This window comes from Pseudochaenichthys georgianus, chromosome 5 (assembly GCF_902827115.2).
Source record: "Pseudochaenichthys georgianus chromosome 5, fPseGeo1.2, whole genome shotgun sequence".
NCBI lineage: Eukaryota > Metazoa > Chordata > Actinopteri > Perciformes > Channichthyidae > Pseudochaenichthys > Pseudochaenichthys georgianus.
The window spans coordinates 11,325,496-11,347,992 of record NC_047507.1 but is presented as its reverse complement, the minus strand read 5'-3'; positions in this window follow the sequence as shown (position 1 = coordinate 11,347,992).

The following is a 22,497-nucleotide window of genomic DNA, read 5'->3' as shown; positions in this document are numbered from 1 at the left end:
ACTAATACAATGATAGGTTATTATAGGTTAAGCTACCCAATAGCATACAAATAAATCGAAAATAAACCCCATAAGTGCAACAAGTGATGTAGCAATAATTATAATACAAATATATGCTTAAATGGCCCAGGTAAAAAAATAGTATACTTTAGTGTATTAGAAATATAATGTAAGTATACAAAAGTGTATACAAGTATACTTTCACTTTTTGTGCTTAATTGAAAGTATATTTAAAATGTACTTTTAAAAAGTATAATTCAAAATAGATGTCATTTAGTTCAATTTTAATGTACTAAATATAAATATACTATTTCTGAAATACTTAAAGTGGTATTTCAGTGTGCTTATTAAAAGTGTACTTGAAACTAAGTGTATTGTGAATTGCAAGTAAGTACACTTTTGCTATACGTACTACATCGCAAATACTTATAGTAGTCATTAAGTATACTTATCGAAAGTACAATTCTTTTTTTACTATTTTGTAATACCCTATTAGTATGCTTTAATAACAAGTACTTAAATACACTTCATTAGAAGTGTATTTAAGTACTCTTATAAAAAGTGCACTTTAATATACGTTTTTCTTAATTTGTACTTCATTGTACTTTTAAAAGGTATATTAACTTGCAAATACTTACGGTGGTACGTTAGTTTACTTTTATAAAGTTCAATATTTGCAAGTCATTTGTAATACACTATTAGTATGCTTTATTTAAGTAGACTTGAATTTCACTTCATTAGAAGTGTACATAAGTATACTTACAAACAGTGCACTTTAATGTTAGTTCATTTTAAACTGTACTTCAGTGTACTTTGTTTGTAAGTGTTTATTTTATAACACTTGTGAATAGTGTACTTTGTTTACACTTCTGGGAAGTGTATAGGTCTGGACTATTACCATCATGTATTAATGCACAAAAGACTTACTTGACAGAAGGCACTTTATGTATGTCAGGTTCAGAACAGGTTCCTAAAACACATTGGTACATCACATTCAACATTCTACTACAGGTGTGTACTTAAAAAGTCAATCTACTAGGGATTCGTACATTACAAAATACTAGTAAGTAGAACATCAAAATGACAGAATTCATTGTGCACAGAATTGGAAATTAGTACACTTATTTTCCCATTATAGGCTCATTATTTCATCTCATTCGTTATCCGGTGAATTACATCAAGCCTATAGTCTGAATCAGTTTTTGAGGCTTCCTTGATGTCCAGTCAAATCAGTCTCGTTCAACGTTGTTTGGTAGAGGGATAACATATATCTTCTCCCTCGACTTAATCATGATACATTTGCATGTCAATGAGTCTGGATGTATAGCATACACATTGTTGCACTCAGACACTTCATACATGAAGCTTGATGCAATATGAAGTGTTGTGTCTCTGCACAGCTTCCTTCCAGACTTCAGAAACTCCTTGACCAAAACACAGTGTATTGTACCAGAAACTACCAAGCTCAGAATTCTGATAAGCGTCCCATTCTGCAGCTCTACAACAGAGTTCTTTCTTTTCTGAAGGCGGCTGTTTGTGTCAGAGTGGTACAGAATTCCATTCACAATGAAACGGTAGTAGTAGGAAGCTTGTCTCTGACACCTAGTAGTTCCTCTATTGCAAGCATGTGTAACACAGAAACATCTGTCTGTACTGACTTACCAAAAACTCTGACATGGGCACTGATTTGAACTGATTTGTCAGTTGAACATTTGCTGCCCTGCAGTTCAGAGAAAAGATCTTTAATATTCTCATCAGCATTTTTGCATTATTGTGGCTCCTTTCTTTGTGAGACTCCTCCCTCTAAGGAACCTTCTCATTATCTGTACAGGGACATGAGTTCTTCCATTGAAATATTTCAACAGGGTACCATTAAATGATTCGAAGGGAAATGTGGATGTGGCCCACAGGTCCCCAGTTCCTCACACTCATAGAGATGTGCATCATTAGATGCACATTAAATGAGACATTATCTGTGCCATATAACCCCTCAAATTGTCTGACAAATGTTTTCAATGCCTGTTCAGCTATTGCCACGTCGCCCTCTCTGATCCTTTCTTGCAGGAGATGATACATGGCAAAAACCAAAAGGAAAAGGTGGTTCCAGTATTTTTTGGGCAGGATCCCATTCAAAACAGGCAAAGCATAGAACAAAAGAAACGACCTCCACTCAGACGCCTTCCAAAACTTCCGTTCTTTGATAGATCGTGGTACTCTTGTGATCTCGGTCGGTGGCAAGATTGCTATAAGTTCCTTGTCGATCAGCTCAGTTTTGGTGCCTATGTACCACCCGTTTTGATGGTTTGTGGAATCCAGCCACAGAGTAGCCAGCTGTCTAGTAACCCCGAGACATACACTGTGCTGGTATTCAGGAACAAAGCCTTGGACCATTTGAAATGTGTCCAATTTCATTAGTTGACTTGGGCCTTTCACTCCCATGACAGGCTGCTGAGGTGTTGCGTTCATGGCATTGTCAAAATGCTCAGCTTCAGTACGAAGACCGGGCTCAGGACTAACATATGGATAAGGACCCCCACCTCTTTGATAACAGAAGTCACAACCATACATTCCATTAAACTGCTTCGTATTTCGGATAAGTGGCCGGGCAACAGAATCTGAACTACATATTAGGGCATGCACCTTTGAAGTGCAACCATCTGCCCAGGTAATGCCATGAGTTTGAAGTTCCTTAAGTTCGTTGACAAAAGGAGTGAGGAGTGTTTGGATGTTGGGCTTGCTCTCTCCAAACCAAAGGCAAGGAACACAGATGTTGTTCTTCCGATCTGCAGGCTGTAGCTCAATGATCTGGCATTGAATAGGCCATATTTGGCACTTGGAGCTTTTGAAAACAGGGATCCCATCACAGTTCCATAGCAGACTGATATCATCTTCACCAATTTCACCGCTGTCTTTGAGCTTCCTATATTCTCCTCCACATTGGATATCACAGATGAAACCTGGAGTTGATGTATGTCTTGTGATTTGTATATTGGGATTTTCCAGAATCTCCTTTATCTGCGAGGATAAACTGACAACCAAAAAATATGAACCCTTTTTTAGGCTAATGCTCACATCAAATGACGATTGACACAGAGCACACTGTGCCAAACCACATTCCTTTGTTCCAATATAGTTAGAGCACTGATGGCAGTAAAAATGGGGCTCATACTCTCCATATTGACCATATGATTTGTGGAAGAGATACGAGGTTGCTGGCATTAATCCGGGAAAATGTTCATTAAAGATCTGGAGTAGATGGTCCAGTGAAATTCCGGTCAGGTTATGCCTCAGGACATAGGACATTAGAAGGAGCAGACTTTGACCTTTGGTGATCGGTGCTCCAGGGTACAAAAGGTCATCTCCACAATTTTCTTCCTAAACAGAATGGGAGATCTAGATTAATATACATACTATCATCAATCACACTGAGAGTAACGTTTCTCCTGGCTGGACTAAATGTAATATTTAAATTTTAAAGGAAAATACAAATAGTTTGAATGTATTTAGATTATTTACTAAATAAAAGCTAAACATGAAATATCCTTGTGTGCATTACTGTGGGAACCCTTGGGATCCAGCAGCTGCTGGTGCTTATGACTTAAACTAAATCACATGTGCTTTGGTGGGTTTTAGTTCGTTTTCAGCTCCCTCAATTTACTAATATTTTAGGGATTACTTGTGTGAACAGATCACTATGGGTCCTCCCACACAGTATGTCAATGTTGTTTGGGTCCCAATATCAGGCCATTGAAATGCTAAGTCTTATCAATTAGACTCTATAATCAATATTTGCTTTAATATTGATTATCATCTCCTTGCTGCATGACTTATTTGGCATGGCTGTACGTCAAGTAAAAAGTATACAGATTCCAGTTGGAAAAAACGCATTTATTATAGTATTTTATTTTCCCTTTGATTGTTATCGTAGCGTACCGCGAGAAGCAAAAGCCCCTCTGACTGAAGAATTAAATATTCAGTGAAAAAGTGTACTTTGCAATGGAGAGATTTTTAGGCAATACGTGCATCAAGTTTAAGGTTGTAAATAGAAAAGCACACCTTTTAAGAGAAGGTTCCTGATTATCCCACAAAGATGAACTGTTATTGCAATCTCACCTGTGATGGATTTCTGTTGGGTCTCTCTGCCCCCTGCCCCAGCCCAGCCTAGTGTCCTCCTACATCTTCAGCACCTCCTCCAGCTGTCTCATTCTGAAATGTGGACAATTTGTGCAGACAGTTAGTTACTAACAAGTTACTATAGTGTGACACACACACCTTCCCTGGCCATCCTGAGCAGTTTAGTGTATGATTTATGTGAAGTGTCACATTGCTCCATGAAGGGGACTGACTGTTTTTTCTCAAATGTATGTGTTAATGCTGTACTGCTGTGTATACTACTTCCACATACCGGACACCCACAATGAAAAAATAGGTAATTAGTTTAGGTAGTTCTCTGATGGGAGAAATGCTCCTTTAAGAGAAGGTTCCTGGTAATCTCATACATATTGAGTGTTATTGCAATCCCACCTGTGATGGACTTGGGTTGGATCTCTCTGCCCCCTGTCCCTGCACAGTCTGGTGTTCTCCTATAGCCACAGCAGCATCTCCAGCAGCAGACCCATTCTGAAGTTAGTACCAAGTGTATCAAGTTAGCCACTAAATTTAAAGCATTGTGATCTAAATTGTACCATATACTCAGGTCGGGTCCCTGGTGTTCAATGTTAAAATGTTTTATCATGTCAGTGAGTCAACTTTTGCTCCAACAACACAATTTTACTGACACTTCAATCAACTAATTACAACCAAAGCACTATGGTTCTTTTCATACTGAGTTTGATCTAAAAGCACAGCAAATAAAGCAATCTGTATATCCGAAACCATCTCATCCCACCTGTGATGGATTTCTGTTGGGTCTCTCTGCCCCCAGCCCAGCCTGGTGTCCTACGTCTTCAGCACCTCCTCCAGCTGTCTCATTCTGAAATGTGTGCAGATGTTAGTTACTAACATGTTACTATAGTGTAACACCCACCCACCCACCCACGCCTCCCTTGTGTTAATTGTGTACTGCTGTGTATACTTCCACATACCGGCAGCGGACAAACACAATGACAAAATAGGTAATGGGTAGTTTGTTGCTTTAACATAGACTGGCCCAGAATACAGCTAGCTACTTCAAATATACTAGATGGAATGCTTAAAGGCAGGGAATTAAGCTATTGAGTCATTTATGCATTATCAGTGTTCTGACCTGAATGCCAGCTCTCTTTCGTTTTCCTGATGTTGGTTGCCATGCAGCATCATCATGATGAACTGAAAGCTGTAAGCAAGTTTTTACCATCATCACCAACAATTTCATATTCTAAAAGCAGGCTCGTTAATTTTGAGAATTACTTCCTTCTAGGCTAAAATGTATTAACTTAGCAAGCATGCTCATCATATCTTGTTATATCGAAACAATTTCATGCCAATACAAAACATACAACTTTACATAATAAGCATCAACTATAGCTACTTAAGTCTCTTTGGTGTTGTGCTGACATTCTGTTAGGAACTTCGACATCACTGCTGGAAAGGTACTGCTTGTACAGCTTACCTCTTCTGCCCTTTGTCTAAAAAAAGACATATAAGATGGTGAAGTAATACTAAGTTATCATATGTGTCCATTAGTTAGCTAGATGTTAGAGCCATTATTATTATTATTATTATTATGTAATTCCACCCTACTGCATATTTACAGTATTAGGAGCATTCATAAAAAATAAATGAATAGAATATAATTAATAAAATAAAATATACACAGCATAGTTATCATTACCTTAGTGTGTCTGTATTCTGTTGATCTTGTTTTTTTTTATATTGACGTCTGATAAGAACTCCTTGTACTTTGACTGTACTGGTGGCATATTTATACTATATAATTGTTAGTCATTAGCTCCAACAACTAGCTAGCGTTACACCAGACCAAGGGCTATAGAGAGGCTAAGTCACGCCCATCTACTTCCGGCCCATGGGACCCTGGAAGCGAAAAATTTACATTGAAGTCAATGGAGAGAGAAAGGTTATCTTTTGATACCGTTTGAATTGTGCCACGAATGACACATATGATGTTTGTCAATTTAAAAGAATATTTTGCAAGTCAAAAAAATTAAAATGTGTCGTAAAACTGTGAAGTTACACATTTTTTTGTGTGAAACCGCTGAGTGAACTACAGGTCTCTTGGTCTCGCACAATACGCGTCACCATCACAAAGACGGCCGTCACGTTAGCAAATTTCACCTGTTTCTTTCAGAATGAGAATAAAAGTATAAAACGAGGTGAATATCACTACAAGTCTGGACACGTTGAGAGCTGTACATACACGAAAGGGGAGTTAGTCGGTTCTGTAAGAGCAGCGGGACCGGCTTTACAAGATGTTGGTGAGTAATATGAGTGCAATGTGTAACGTTAATGTCAGCTAGCTAACATTAGCTAACAAGATACACTAACGTGTTTTGTTTCAGTAACTAGTGTTCTCCTTTAGAACTTCGTGGTCTGTGTGTGCTGTGGATAACATTAGTGTTCACAAGAACAAGGTAAACTCCCGTGTTTTGTTTTAGTTGCTCTTCAGATTGAAGCGGCCAGTTTTATATCGACTATACTGTATGTGTGATCTCCTTTTACATCTCGTTGTGTCATTTGAGTTTATTTGCTGTGTGTAGATTCAAGGGTTTTGGTTATCTTGTCAATTTGTTTGGTTATCCAGGCACAGCTGTGTGTGACTCCCTCGGGTACACTGGTATGTGTTTTCCTAATGTAGAGAGCATTGATTAATTAATAAACTACACACTGAGTCTAGATCCTGACCAAATCCTTTTTTATTGTTGATCAAATGTTTTTCAAAAATGTATTCATACACATTTAGAAAAATACAATGTACAATCACAACCAGTACAACACACATTACAAAAAATACAGAAAAAACAAACAATAACAACAATCAGACAAAACTATGGAAAAATAACCCCTCCCACCCCCAGATCCGGACCATCCTTGTATTATTGCTCATTCAATCTATTATAGCATGCTAACAAACATGGTACTTACTTTATTTGTACAGATCTGCATGGGAGACGATGGCGCGATGCAGAGCGTTGTCTGTGATTGTGCACGGGGGATGTACAAATGCAGCCACGCTGCAGCATTGGCAATATGTGCCATGTGGCAGATCAGCTCCACAGATGTTGAGTGCCAGTGGAGGAAGCCTGGCACTTCCAAAGTAGTCCAGCCGGTGTCTCAACTTTACCAACAGTGAGAGGAGACATACAACCCACTGGCCAGAGACATCGCCACTCAGGATGTAGACTGGTTCAGGTCTGCACTGAGGGGCGCACAGTGTGGCATGGCATGGCTTTTGTCACCTGAGCCAGAGCCGCGGCCTCAACATCAGGCCATTGTCACCGTGCCGGAGCTGGTGAAGGGGCATGGGGGTCGGGGGATTGAGGCAATTCTTGCCTCAATGCGACTGAGCAGAGACCAGCAAGCTGCCATCCAGACAGCCACCGGAGGACAGCGGACAAAGTGGCAGTTACACAGGCGGGGCAGGTTGACAGCCAGCAAGTTTGGTGCTGTGCTGCGGTCGGGACTTTCATCCACTCCATGCGCGTCCCTCATGAAGAGGGTGCTCGGGGGGTACAACTTGGACGGAGTCATGGCTGTCAACTGGGGGGTTGTAAACGAGGCCGAAGGGGTGAAGGCTTTTGTGCAGGCCTATCAGGAGACAGTGTTCGAGTCTGGTCTCTTTGTGAGTGAGTCGGTGTTTTGGGAGCATCCCCCGATGGACTTGTGCAGCCATCTGCCCTGCTGGAGGTGAAGTGTCCACCATCATTATATAGGATATATATATATATATTTGTATACATATCTGTAAATTGTATAATTTTATTTGATTTAAAAGTCTTTTTGATCTCTGTCTATAAACACAAACTGAGTAAGATTGACAATAAAGTTGACTTTGAAAAATATATATATTCTTTATGAAAATAGTTGACTGTTGGAGAAATGAATCCAAATGAAACGTTGGACTGAACTACAACTACGCCTTTAAATCTCTACGGACTGTTTTTCAGTGGGATGGCAAGTTCCTATCTTTCATTTCATTTCAAACCTTTATTTATCCAGATTGGTCCCATTGAGATCATAGATCTCTTTTTCAAGGGAGACCTGCAGCATATAGGTTCCACATGAAACATAAAACAATAAAGGACATTATACATTATATTTACAGGATACATAGTTATAGACATTTACAAGTGCCCATTGTATCAGCAAGCATTTCATTTACCCTAGCTTTAAAAACATGCAGAGGAATGAGATTGCTCAGTTTCAATTCTTGCTGAAGATTGTTCCAAGCAAGTGGAGCTGCGCACATAAAAGCTGTCTTACCTAAGACAGTCCTTGCTCTTGGCACATCTAACAAGACTACATCATGTGACCTCAGACAATAGCTGCTTGCAACTCTCTGTGTTATCAGAGAGCAGATATAATACGGGAGTTTACCCAACAAAGCTTTATAGATAAACGTGTACCAATGACTGAGCCTCCGTACAGAGAGTGATGGTAAACCTGCCTTGGTATACAGTGTACAGTGATGTGTAAGCGCTTTACAATTTGTGACAAATCTCAGAGCACTGTGATACGCAGCATCCAATTTGCTCAGGTAATTGGCAGGTGCATTCATATAGACCAGATCACCATAGTCCAGCACAGGTAAAAAGGTCACAGTGACTAGCCTTTTCCTGGCCTCAAGCGAGAAGCAGGACTTGTTTCTGAAAAAGAAACCTAGCCTAACCCTCAGTTTTTTAAGCAGGTTATTGACATGAAGTTTAAAAGAGAGACAATCATCAAGCCAGATACCAAGGTATTTGTAACAGGCAACAACTTCAAGTTTGTTCTTTAAACATTTATTAGTTTTTTCTCAGAACAGATTTGATTTTCTGAAGTTAATTTAACTTAACCATGTAAGGTCATTATTAAAAAGGTACAATCAATTTGTTTAGGGTTGACTAAAATAATGATAAACATTTCATCGGGATAATTTACTGACAGAATAAGAAACTCAATGATGCTCTACTCACCTGTTCCTTTTTATAAAGTGAAACAGTTGAAACGATAGATTTTAGTAAACTTAAAAACAACCTTCTCCAAAAGCTATCAAGGAATATACCGAATACTTGTTTTAGAACTTTATTACATATTATTTGTATATAGTTTGAATGATCCATAATTGACAGAAGCTTGTGTTTACACTGACCTGTTACTCATATATTAATGTCTTTGTAACTTCTTTAAACCACTACCTCACTCATTTCTTTCATTCATCACGGTTCAGTAAACTAAGTGATACATGCACCAGTTTAATAATTATAATAACGTAGGATTGCAACTCTTTGAAACTGTAGGTGGCTCTTAAAAGAGCCGTTGTGTCTGGGTGTGCTGGTCTCAGGTCAGTTTAAGCCCTCTCTCGCGGATGCAGCGGGCCAGCTGGATGTCCTTGGGCATGATGGCGACCCTCTTTGCTTGGTTCATCTTACTGGGGGGGCAGCTACATGGATGTCGGTGCAGTCCACAATCATTGTGCAGTTGAAGGCAGAATGAATTTATTATTGACTCCCAATGAAGCACAACTTCATGTCATACAATACATTGACTTTGTTTGTAATTGTGTAAAAAAATAAAGCATTGATTAGCAAGCAGGACCTGCAGGAACAGAGCACGGTGATGGATGGAGCTGGGAAGAGAGAAGAATAAAGAAAACAGATCAACTTCATTATCGGATATTAAAAATTCAATTTCAAAACAAGTTGCCGCTCCTACAGTTTTCTAGTATGTAAAGATGATTTCACTTGACCTATGCAAAATATCACACTCAATACATGTGTGTCTCTGGGGGGTGCATTATGCTTTTGATGTATATAAATAATATACCATAACCAAATACGATTACGTACAGTGGAAATCAGGTTGCCAGAGCAGGTTAGTCCAGTGTGCATGTTCCTCAGGGTCTCAGAAGTTACAGGTGAGGTAAAGAAAATAAAAGAGAAAAAGGTCAGTAACAACACTTTAAAGTAACAACACTTTGAATAATTATCTCTTCTAATAGTGTTCTATCAGTAATCATTCAACTACTGTCTTTCCAACAAACAGATTGACTCACTATCATCACAATGAAACACGTCCAGAAGAATGGACCACAGATGGAAATTAGCTATTAGTTATAATCTGGCATATTGCATCTCTTCTCTTTGCTGAGATTAATGTTTTTGTATGCATGGTCCTTCTATAAATAAATAAATGTCATGCAAAGCTGCCTGCCTGCCTTCGACTCTCCCTGAACTGCCTGATCTTTTAATGTTCAATGTTAACCATTTGAGCAGATAGCATTAAGTAGAAAAGATCGCAGATGCTAATCTGCCGTTAGCCTACCTCCCGCCCCCTTAGCACCTGGTGGAGGGGGCCTATATTCCTTGATAGCTTTTGGAGAAGGTTGTTTTTAAGTTTACTAACATCTATCGTTTCAACTGTTTCACTTTATAAAAAGGAACAGGTGAGTAGAGCATTATTGAGTTTCTTATTCTGTCAGTAAATTATCCAAATGAAATGTTTATCATTATTTTATTCAACCCTAAACAAATTGATTGTACCTTTTTAATAATGACCTTACATGGTCGGCAAAGTTAAATTAACTTCAGAAAATCAAATCTGTTCTGAGAAAAAACTAATAAATGTTTAAAGATAGGAACTTGCCATCCCACTGAAGAACAGTCCGTAGAGATTTAAAGGCGTAGTTGTAGTTCAGTCCAACGTTTCATTTGGATTCATTTCTCCAACAGGCAACTATTTTCATAAAGAATATATATATTTTTCAAAGTCAACTTTATTGTCAATCTTACTCAGTTTGTGTTTATAGACAGAGATCAAAAAGACTTTTAAATCAGATAAAATTATACAATTTACAGATATGTATACAAATATATATATATATCCTATATACACCATCATGTATAATGATGGTGGACACTTCACCTCCAGCAGGGCAGGTGGCTGCACAAGTCCATCGGGGGATGCTCCCAAAACACCGACTCACTCACAAAGAGACCAGACTGATCTGCCACATGGCACATATTGCCAATGCTGCAGCGTGGCTGCATTTGTACATCCCCCGTGCACAATCACAGACAGCGCTCTGCATCGCGCCATCGTCTCCCATGCAGATCTGTACAAATAAAGTAAGTACCATGTTTGTTAGCATGCTATAATAGATTGAATAATCAATAATACAAGGATGGTCCGGATCTGGGGGTGGGAGGGGTTATTTTTCCATAGTTTTGTCTGATTGTTGTTATTGTTTGTTTTTTCTGTATTTTTTGTAATTTGTGTTGTACTGGTTGTGATTGTACATTGTATTTTTTTTCTAAATGTGTATGAATACATTTTTGAAAATCATTTGATCAACAATAAAAAAGGATTTGGTCAGGATCTAGACCAGGGGTCTCCAACCTTTCTCCACCTGAGAGCTACTTTGAAAAAATGAAAGTGGCCAAGAGCTACTTGCATCGCATCGCTTACATTTATTCACATAGCACTCATCAGTTGAATTAAGCTACTTTTGTGTGAAATTGCAATACCTAAAGCTTATCTAAAATCTTAACTTCACATCAAGGTCCAAGAAAACGACAATTTCTCACATATTAATATGGACAACATAGTAAGTACATCACTGAAGATTCACATACATGTCCAAGAGCAAATTACAATGTTTTCACTTCTTATTATGGCCCACATAATAATTACATCGCAGGTGTATGCTGGACCCACTTAGGTTCACTCTAATAGAGTCATTTACATGTTCATCAGTCGGTCTTGTTCTGTATTTAGATTTCATGACATTCATGCCAGAAAAAGCTGCTTCACAAAGGCATGTAGAGCCAAATAAAGCAGACATGTTCAGTGCTGCTTGGTGAATGTTCTTATAGTTTTCTGGGCGTACAAGGCTCCAGAAATGTTGTGAGTTTTGCTGAGACTTAAGCTGAACATGATGTTGGAGATTTATAACCTCCATCTCCATCTCCAAAGGATTGACACTGAACAGTGCAGCCATCTTTTCTTCTTCTTCGTATTGACATGAAATTATAAACCATAATTAATCAATTGTATAGGTCTAGCCTCCCTATATCTGTGTGACATTGTTCCATCCTCAAAAACAAAAAACTAATACTTCTGCAGCTCCAGCTTCTCCAACTTCTGAAGCTCCAGCTTCAAGCAACGGTCTTCTGTTAAAAAAAGGACACTGAATGTCTTGAATGAGGTATCACACACATGACTTAAGTCTGAACACAGCAGACAACAGGAGTATTTACAACACCATTATAAAAACAAAAATAGTGCATGTGGGTGCACACTCACGTTCTCTGTCTTACTGTTGCATGAATCCCATGAATGTATGAGATTAAGTTAGCTTCATCATCTCAATCAGTGATTAAGTGAATAATAAAGTTTTAGGTCACTATCAGCCTGTCACTCTAGTTATTTTTCAGGGGGGGCGGGGTTTGGAGGAACGGAGAGGAGACGGTGATTGTGGAAGCTTTCCTCCTGCCTTCACAAACTTTACACGCGTATTTATCAACTGAAAATAGCAAGAGTGATTCAGAGCGGGTCATTCTGCCGTTGGTTCTGACTGGTGCTGCTGGAGAAAGCAGACTGCTCCATGTGTGGTGTCGCTGTGCCGCTGTCACATCTGCTCCTTGATCTCTGCGTCACGGATCAATTTTATATTTGTGTGATAGAAACAATTCTAAAATAAAAACACTTTATTGTCCGTCCGCGGCCGAAAAATCAAGAAGCAACGTTACTCCGCTATAATCGATAATCGAGCGGCGAGCTACTGAAAAGCTGCCCGCGAGCTACCGGTAGCTCGCGATCGACGTGTTGGAGACCCCTGATCTAGACTCAGTGTGTAGTTTATGAATTAATCAATAATCTCTACATTAGGAAAACACATACCAGTGTACCCGAGGGAGTCACACACAGCTGTGCCTGGATAACCAAACAAATTGACAAGATAACCAAAACCCTTGAATCTACACACAGCAAATAAACTCAAATGACACAACGAGATGTAAAAGGAGATCACACATACAGTATAGACTATACTGTATAGTCGATATAAAACTGGCCGCTTCAATCTGAAGAGCAACTAAAACAAAACACGGGAGTTTACCTTGTTCTTGTGAACACTAATGTTATCCACAGCATACACAGAGACCACGAAGTTCTTAAGGAGAAAACTAGTTACTAAAACAAAACACGTTAGTGTACCTTGTTAGCTAATGTTAGCTAGCTGACATTAACGTTACACATTGCACTCATATTACTCACCAACATCTTGTAAAGCCGGTCCCGCTGCTCTTACAGAACCGTCTAACTCCCCTTTCGTGTATGTACAGCTCTCAACGTGTCCAGACTTGTAGTGATGTTCACCTCGTTGTATACTTGTATTCTCATTCTGAAAGAAACAGGTGAAATTGGCTAACGTGACGGCCGTCTTTGTGATGGTGACGCGTATTGTGCGAGACCAAGAGACCTGTAGTTCACTCAGCGGTTTCACAGAAAAAAATGTGTACAATACGCGTAAAATGGCGGCTTCACAAAACTTTTTGGGAGTTTTACGGGGCGTGGTTTGCAATCCACCCAGCCAATCAGAAATATAGCTATTTTCTCACAAAAGAGCCGCTCGAAAGTCCCTGCTCTCTAGCAGAAACTTTCGAGGGGGTAAAAAGGTTTGCATGAACTAATTTTAGTACCGGCTCTTTTTGGTGTGAATGCGATCATGAACTAAGTTCGCATGAACCTTTGTGGAAAAGTACCGCAGTGTGAATGCGCCTAATGGGTCATGTTTATATGGATTTTAGGAACGCCCCCTCGATTCTATTAGCTCTAACGGTTAAAAAGAGATGTCAATTATCAAAATCGAACAAGGGGGGCCAGAGATAGATCAAATCCACCCAAATGACCCCAGAAGTGGGTTTTTTTTCCTTCTAAATCTCTCTAAAAAGGTAAAATTGAACTTGTTTTGCATCAATCTTGATACAGGGTATATGTTATAGTTTTGATTCCTAAAGCTTTTAGGCTACTATCCCATCATTCAAGGGTGGTTTTTACTTTAAATAATGGTTGTTTTTTGGATGGGCACTATAATTTACATTTTACCCTGTATATGATGTGTGTGAACAATAGTGCACGAAAAAGTGCTTACGTTTTGTAATGTCAGAATGAACTGGATCTTGTTCACAGAAGTCTACCAAGAAGTGGTTCAAAAGCGGGATGCTTTCATCCGAGGGGAGGACATATTTTCAGTAGCCGAGTCCCAGAAAAGAGGCAGCAGAAGAAAGACATGTACAGTCAAAAATGTGAAGGAGGTTGTACAAAAGACAAACCAACGAAAGGCAGTAAGTTTGATTGGTGTGTTTTGATGATTGATAGTTTGTGATTGAATAGAATGACATTGACTGATTTAGTTTATTGCTATAACATTCAATGACAAATAATTTTCCGTTTCACCTTGAATGATATTGACAGCTATGGCTTTTTGTTATAACGCATGTTTTTTTGTATTTTGAGGCCACTACATTTTCATCCAACAATTACCAAATGCTCTTTTTAAATACATGCAACGTCTGTGGATTAATGGAAAGGTGTAGTCTTAATATGAGGAAATGTAATGTGGGTGAAATGTTGTTTTAAGTTACAAGCGTTAAGCCTGGTGTTTGGGTGGTAATTTTCCAAGGCACACTCAAACATGATGTATGTTGTCTGTCTGGTTCACAGATGGTAACTGCCATGGGCGAACAGCTCAAGAGATCCCTACAGGCTGAGAGAACCTCCAAGCCCTCAGAAGAGGTGACATCTGAATCACCTCAACACTCTTCAGATTCTGATGTCACCTCGATTGACCTGTTTGAGCTGATCAAAAAGCAACCATTTGTAGGTCTAAACAGCTGGAGTATCCAGCTCTCAGCTGAAAAAGCATTTAAATAGCGGTCTCAAAAACTGGATAACTCAGTGTGCTCTTTGACCTGGCTGCGACATCTCCTTTGGACGCAGTCACCACTGTAAGTAATAATCTTGTTTAATTAGACTTCTCTATTTCAGTTATTCTACTCTGTATAATTGTTCTGTAGTTATTGTAGCTAAAACGGCACTTTTGAGAGAATTTAAATCTCAGATCTGACCACGTGAAACTCTCACTGCCTTCAGTTTCTGTCTGGGCTGCATTTAAATAGGCACGCCCTCTCAGTTGATTGCGCGAGAAGTGTACAACAGCTGGAGTATCCAGCTCTCAGCTGAAAAAGCATTTAAATAGCGGTCTCAAAAACTGGATAACTCAGTGTGCTCTTTGACCTGGCTGCGACATCTCCTTTGGACGCAGTAACCACTGTAAGTAATAATCTTGTTTAATTAGACTTCTCTATTTCAGTTATTCTACTCTGTATAATTGTTCTGTAGTTATTGTAGCTAAAACGGCACTTTTGAGAGAATTTAAATCTCAGATCTGACCACGTGAAACTCTCACTGCCTTCAGTTTCTGTCTGGGCTGCATTTAAATAGGCACGCCCTCTCAGTTGATTGAGCAAGAAGTGTACAACAGCTGGAGTATCCAGCTCTCAGCTGAAAAAGCATTTAAATAGCGGTCTCAAAAACTGGATAACTCAGTGTGCTCTTTGACCTGGCTGCGACATCTCCTTTGGACGCAGTAACCACTGTAAGTAATAATCTTGTTTAATTAGACTTCTCTATTTCAGTTATTCTACTCTGTATAATTGTTCTGTAGTTATTGTAGCTAAAATGGCACTTTTGAGAGAATTTAAATCTCAGATCTGACCACGTGAAACTCTCACTGCCTTCAGTTTCTGTCTGGGCTGCATTTAAATAAGCACGCCCTCTCAGCTGTCGCCCATCAGCTGTAGAGAGTTAACTAACTAGAGGGGCGTGGCACCACAGCTGTGAGAACTCAGCAATCAGGTGTCCATTTAGGCAGCTCTTTCTTTGAGCGTCAGTTTCAGCGTCAGACATTAGAGTCCTGCGGGAGTAAGACTGACAAAGACATTAGAGTCCTGCGGGAGTCACGAGGGAGGCAAAGAGGAGGCAAATCCTACTCTGACTGAGCTAAGTATCGCTGGTGTTTTATTTTTAATTTGTTTAGCTTTCTAGCCCCTCATCCTATAATCATGTGTATTTTCTCCATTCCTGTTCATGTGTCTTCTCGCAATTATCACTGGCCTTGTGTATCTCCTAATCGCTATAACCGGCCCGCTCTCGTCTATCCCACGTGCTCCTCTGTGATCCAGCATCTAGTTTCAGGCGGCCTGTGGAACTGCCAGTCAGCTGTTCCTAAGGCTGACTTCATCTCTGGCTACGCCTCCCTGCAGTCCCTGGATTTCCTTGCTCTCACTGAGACCTGGATTACTCCATTCAACACATCCACCCCAGCAGCTCTCTCCACAGCATACTCCTTCTCCCATACACCCAGACCCACTGGCAGAGGAGGTGGCACTGGTCTCCTGCTCTCTCCCACATGGAGCTTTTCCCTCTTCAAGCTACCTAACTTCACTCCTTCCACCTTTGAATTCCATGCCGTCACAGTAACCCATCCTATACAATTAACCATTGTTGTTCTCTACCGTCCACCAGGCGCCTTGGGGGACTTCTTGAAGGAATTAGATCATCTCCTCTCACACATCCCTGAAATCGGCCCTCCCGCTGTACTTCTCGGAGACTTCAACCTCCAGACGGGGAAGATAGACGAACTAACATCTCTGTTAACCGCCTTTGCTTTCTCACTGTCTCCGTCCCCACCAACTCATAAAGCTGGCAATGTCCTTGATCTCATATTCTCAAGGAACTGCGCTACTTCTAACCTCTCTGTAAACCCGCTCCACACCTCCGATCACTTCTTCATTTCATTCTCTCTACCCCTTTCCAAACATAACAAACTAATCTCTTCGCATCCTGCACTTGTCTGCCGTAACCTCCGTTCCCTCTCCCCCTCTACCTTTGCCTCCTCGGTGCTCTCAGCCCTCCCTTCCTCTGACTCCTTCCAACTCCTGCCTCCAAACTCTGCTGCAGAAACTCTCCTCTCTACTCTCTCATCCTCTCTGGACTCTCTCTGTCCTCTCACATCTCGGCAGGCTCGTCAGTCCCCTCCTGCTCCCTGGCTAAATGACGCACTGCGTGCTAATAGAACCGTCCTTCGGGCAGCAGAGCGGAAACGGTGGAAATCCAAACATTGCGACGACCTCCTAACCTATCAGGCTCTCCTCTCCTCTTTCTCTTCTTCCATCTCTCAGGCAAAAAGCACTTTCTTTCAAGACAAGATCCAATCTTCCTATTCCAAACCTAAAAAACTATTTTCCATCTTCTCCACCCTCTTGGACCCTCCCAAAGCCCATCCCCCCTCCTCCATTCTGTCAAGCGACTTTGTTAACAAAAAAAGGTTGACGATATTCGCTCGTCTTTTTCTGACTCACCTCTACTCACCGCTGGATCACCTGACCGACGGTCAACCGGCACACTAACTACTTTTTCCCTTCTCTCGCCATGTGAGGTTCTTACCCTCATTACCTCTGCCCGCCCTACCACCTGTCCTCTGGACCCTATCCCTTCAAACCTCCTTCAGACTATCGCTCCTGATATTCTACCGTTTCTCACCCATTTCATCAACACTTCTCTAACTTCTGGTCACTTTCCAAACAGTCTCAAGGAGGCAAGAGTAAACCCTCTCCTGAAGAAACCCACTCTCAACCCGTCTGATGTTATAAACTACAGGCCTGTCTCTCTCCTCCCGTTCCTGTCTAAAACACTTGAACGCGCTGTCTTTAAACAACTCTCCTCTTATCTCCATCAGAACAACCTTCTGGATCCGCACCAGTCTGGTTTCAAGGCAGGTCACTCCACAGAAACTGCCCTCATTGCTGTCACTGAGGAACTGCACACTGCTAAAGCAGCCTCCCTCTCCTCTGTCCTCATCCTGTTGGACCTGTCTGCTGCATTCGACACGGTGAACCATCAGATCCTCCTTCACACTCTCCAAGAACTTGGAGTTTCAGGCTCTGCACTTTCCCTCCTCACCTCATACCTCAAAGACCGCACCTACAGGGTAACTTGGAGAGGGTCCGAGTCCGACCCTTGTCAATTAACTACAGGGGTCCCTCAGGGCTCTGTTCTTGGTCCCCTCCTCTTCTCCCTGTACACAAACTCGCTCGGATCTGTCATTAGCCCGCATGGTTTTTCATACCACTGCTACGCTGACGACACCCAACTAATTCTGTCCTTTCCCCGCTCAGAGACCCAGGTGGTCGCACGCATCTCTTCTTGTTTAGCTGACATCTCTCAGTGGATGTCCGCTCATCATCTCAAGCTCAACCTTGACAAAACTGAAGTGCTTTTCCTTCCGGGAAAAGATTGTCTCTCTCTTGACCTGACCATCAACATTGGCACCTCTGCTGTCTCCCCGACCCAGACTGCAAGGAATCTGGGTGTGATCCTGGATAACAACCTGTCCTTCACTGCAAATATCGCTGCTACAACCCGCTGCTGCAGATACACGCTTTTCAACATCAGGAAGATACGCCCCCAGCTGATCCAGAAAGCGACGCAGGTTCTGGTCCAGGCTCTCGTCATCTCACGCCTAGACTACTGCAACTCCCTCCTGGCTGGTCTACCTGCATGTGCCATCCGACCTCTGCAGCTCATCCAGAATGCAGCGGCTCGTCTGGTCTTCAACCTTCCTAAATTTTCCCACACCACTCCGCTCCTCCGCTCCCTCCACTGGCTTCCAGTAACTGCTAGAATTCACTTCAAGACACTGGTACTTGCGTACCAAGCTGCTAATGGATCTGGCCCTTCCTACATCCAGGACATGGTTAAACCGTACACCCCAGCGCGTGCACTTCGCTCTGCATCAGCCAAACGACTCGCTGCACCCTCACTGCGAGGGGGACCCAAGTTCCCATCAGCAAAAACACGTGGGTTTGCTATTCTGGCTCCTAAATGGTGGAATGAGCTCCCCATTGACATCAGGACGGCAGAAAGCTTACACACCTTCCGGCGCAGACTGAAAACTCATCTCTTTCGACTCCACTTAGAGCGATAGAATGACTAACAAAGAACTGCTAACAGAGCACTTATATACTAATAAAGGACTGGCTTATCTAAAGCCAGTTGAGTAGCACTTGAACTGATTGGCTCTATGAAACCTGATGTACTTATATGATTCTGTTTTCCTCAAGGTTGTGTCTTCCTGGTCGAATGTACTTATTGTAAGTCGCTTTGAGTAGTGTTATAAATGCCATATCAATCTCATTAGTATGCAGAAAAAGTGACAGGTCGCCCCGCCCCTTTTTGGCCGGAAGTCCCGCCTTATTTGACCGGAAGTCCCACCTTTTTATTTTGAAAACCGGAAGTCCCGCCTCGTTCGACCGGATGTCCCGCCCCCACTTCCGGCGGATGTCCCGCCCCCGCTTCCGGTTTACAAAATAAAAATAAAATTAAAATTAAAAAAAATGAGAAAAATAAAATGCCGTTGTTTTCAATTAATTAATATGCCTAGGATATATATCCCGCCTCCTAACCACTTCCTGTGTGGTTAATCCTGTATATAGTATCGAATGTAACTTACAAATACTTGCAAATAACATGAAATTAATCAAAAGTAAAGCATCTAAAAACATATATTTAAACCTCTCTGTTTTTGCGAACAGGACATGACATGAGGGGAGAAAACATATGGTGGGAGGAGGGGGAACACACACACACACACACACACACACACACACACACACTTTCCCAGCCCCTCTCGCTTTAGGGCTGTCTAGATAAAAAGCCAGCGCCACTCATTTTTCAAGTCGAGAGAAAATGGCCAAGAGACGTCTTGATATGAATTTAATCAGCGAGACACCGGTGACAACTTACAGCCATCCGTTGGGTGCTCCAAATCAAAGTAAAGCATATAAAAAACAGATATTTTAAAAAGTCAGCCTTTTTGCTAGAGGATAGGGGAGGGGAAAACCCCAAACCCCCTATGGAGAAGCCATAAACCCCCTATGGAGACAAACATGTTGTAAACAGAGGGAGGTAGGTAATATACTTAAATATATAGAAAGTCAGAGAATATTTATCAGAGGATAACGCATATGCATTTGTACAAGTCGACACGGATGCATTTTGTAAGAAAACAGAGTTTTCGTACTCAGACCGCTGCAACAATTTCAAGCAGATCTCTGCGATATGCAGTCGCTGTCCGAATATAATGATGGCTTTAATTATTTGTTAACAGTCATAAATGTATTTAGAAAAACCTGTGCTCAAACATTAAAAAGAAAAAGAAGGGTAAGGTTACCAAAAGCTTTTGATACAGTTTTAACACACACAGCGAGATCCCTAAAAAGTCACAAACAGAAGCGGGGAAAGAATTCTTTAATAAAGTTTTTCAAAACTTGTTGAAGAAAAGCGGTATACAACATTATATAACCGCCAGTGACATAAAGGCATGTATGGTAGAAAGATTTAACCGTACGCTGAAAACTAAAATGTGGAGGTATTTTACAGCTAAAAACACTCATAGATAGTGTTTTTTATGTATGACAACTTTACAACTGGTAGAAAGTTAAGTACTTTTTCTGAGCAGATTTTCTTTAAGACTGTGACTCTTAACACACCAACCCCCCGAGAGACAGACATACTCATCCCCTTTTCAACGTATTTTGTTTTTGTCTTTCTCGCTTTTTTTTTTTTCCATTATATTTTTGGAAAAAACTACATAGTGATTGCTAGCAAAAATACAACATGTAACTAATACATTATACAATATTACGACTTTTGGCACAATATACTTGTACCCTTTTTTTTTTTTTGTAGGACTTCAAGATATGTTGCATGTCATGCATAAACACGGTGTCATCTTTCTTGAAACTGACGTGCTGTCCGTTTTACAAACAAGTTATGTTTATGCTTCTTCATCCTCTGAATGTTCCTCCCCCGTCCCTCTTCACAATAACAATCAAGGTGGATCTGTGAAATGAAACACCTCTTCCCAAAGAGTGACTACCCTATTGAGGGCATGCGTCTAAGGCAGTAGGGTCTAAATCGATGGGCCAGATATACTAACATGCAGAACGTACGGTATGTTTGAAAAAGACTAACCATTTATCCAGTTCAAGCTGTCTTTAAGATGTGACATCGCGCTCTGACTATTTCCCATAAAATCGTGACAAACTATTACTTGTTCTTACATTTGACCTCTTGCTGCTTGGTTGAAAATGATAGATGAAAAAGAACTTTTTTAAAAAGAGTCAAACCACAAATGTTTTAAGATTGTTACAAAATGTAAAAAATAAAAAAGGTCTGGAGACAAAATTAATTCAGGTGACTCTGGCTTTATTAGGACAACAAACATATAATACAAATGGGTTAGGGGTTAAATATAACCATCGTGGACTTAATAGTATAACAAAATACTTTTATCTGAATACATTTGTTCTTTTTAAGAGCACTTTTTGAAATTATTTATTTATTATTTCAGTGGAACAATCCAGTGTTTGTTAACATTAACGCTTTCTTCTCTTTTTCTTGTGTTACTAAGATACTTTTAAACACACTTTGGTGTATGCAACACTTGTTCAGATAAACAAGGTTTTTTCTTTTCTGATAAACTTACATATTTTAGTTATTTTATGTTACCAAGATACTTTGAGATACACCCTGATGTACGCAACACTTAACAAAGGGTATAATATGAAGTACTTGGTAAGGAAGGGGTTTTTCTTTAAGAGTGCAAAACTTTAGAACAGGGTAAAATATTCATTAATTTGTATTGAATTGAGTTTTCTTTTTTGATTTTCAACATACTATATGACTTTTACATATTTCTGACGTACTATACTTTTTTGACTTTTTCTGTAGAATCTTGACAAAACTATTACTTGTTCTTAAATGATGACCTATTGCTGGAGATGAGATGAAAAAGCTACAACGCTTAAAGAACTTTTTTCTAAAAACTCTCAATTCTACACTGACTCCGCCCACTCAACGCAATGAGCCCCACCCTCCACTCAACAAATCATCTAAAATGAAGAACCTCGCTAAGACGATCGTTGTAAACTAGCCATGGAGCAGAGAAAAGCCAAGACTACCCCCGCGAGTTGCAGTCAGGAACAGAGTCCACCAGCAACACCACCATGTGGGAAACCCGAATCTTGCAGTACTACTGCTGCTGCTGATGCTACTCCTCGGGTCAAGAAGTCTCAGTTTAGGGACACAGTGAAATCGGAGTTGTTTCATATTCTGGAGATGGTGATGTATCGGTACAGAAAAGAAATCTGCAAAGAATGCCGACGCAGTAACCCCGACCAGAGGCAACACGATTGTCGGAATGACATGCCCGATTTCTTCTTCAGAAACAATTACAAA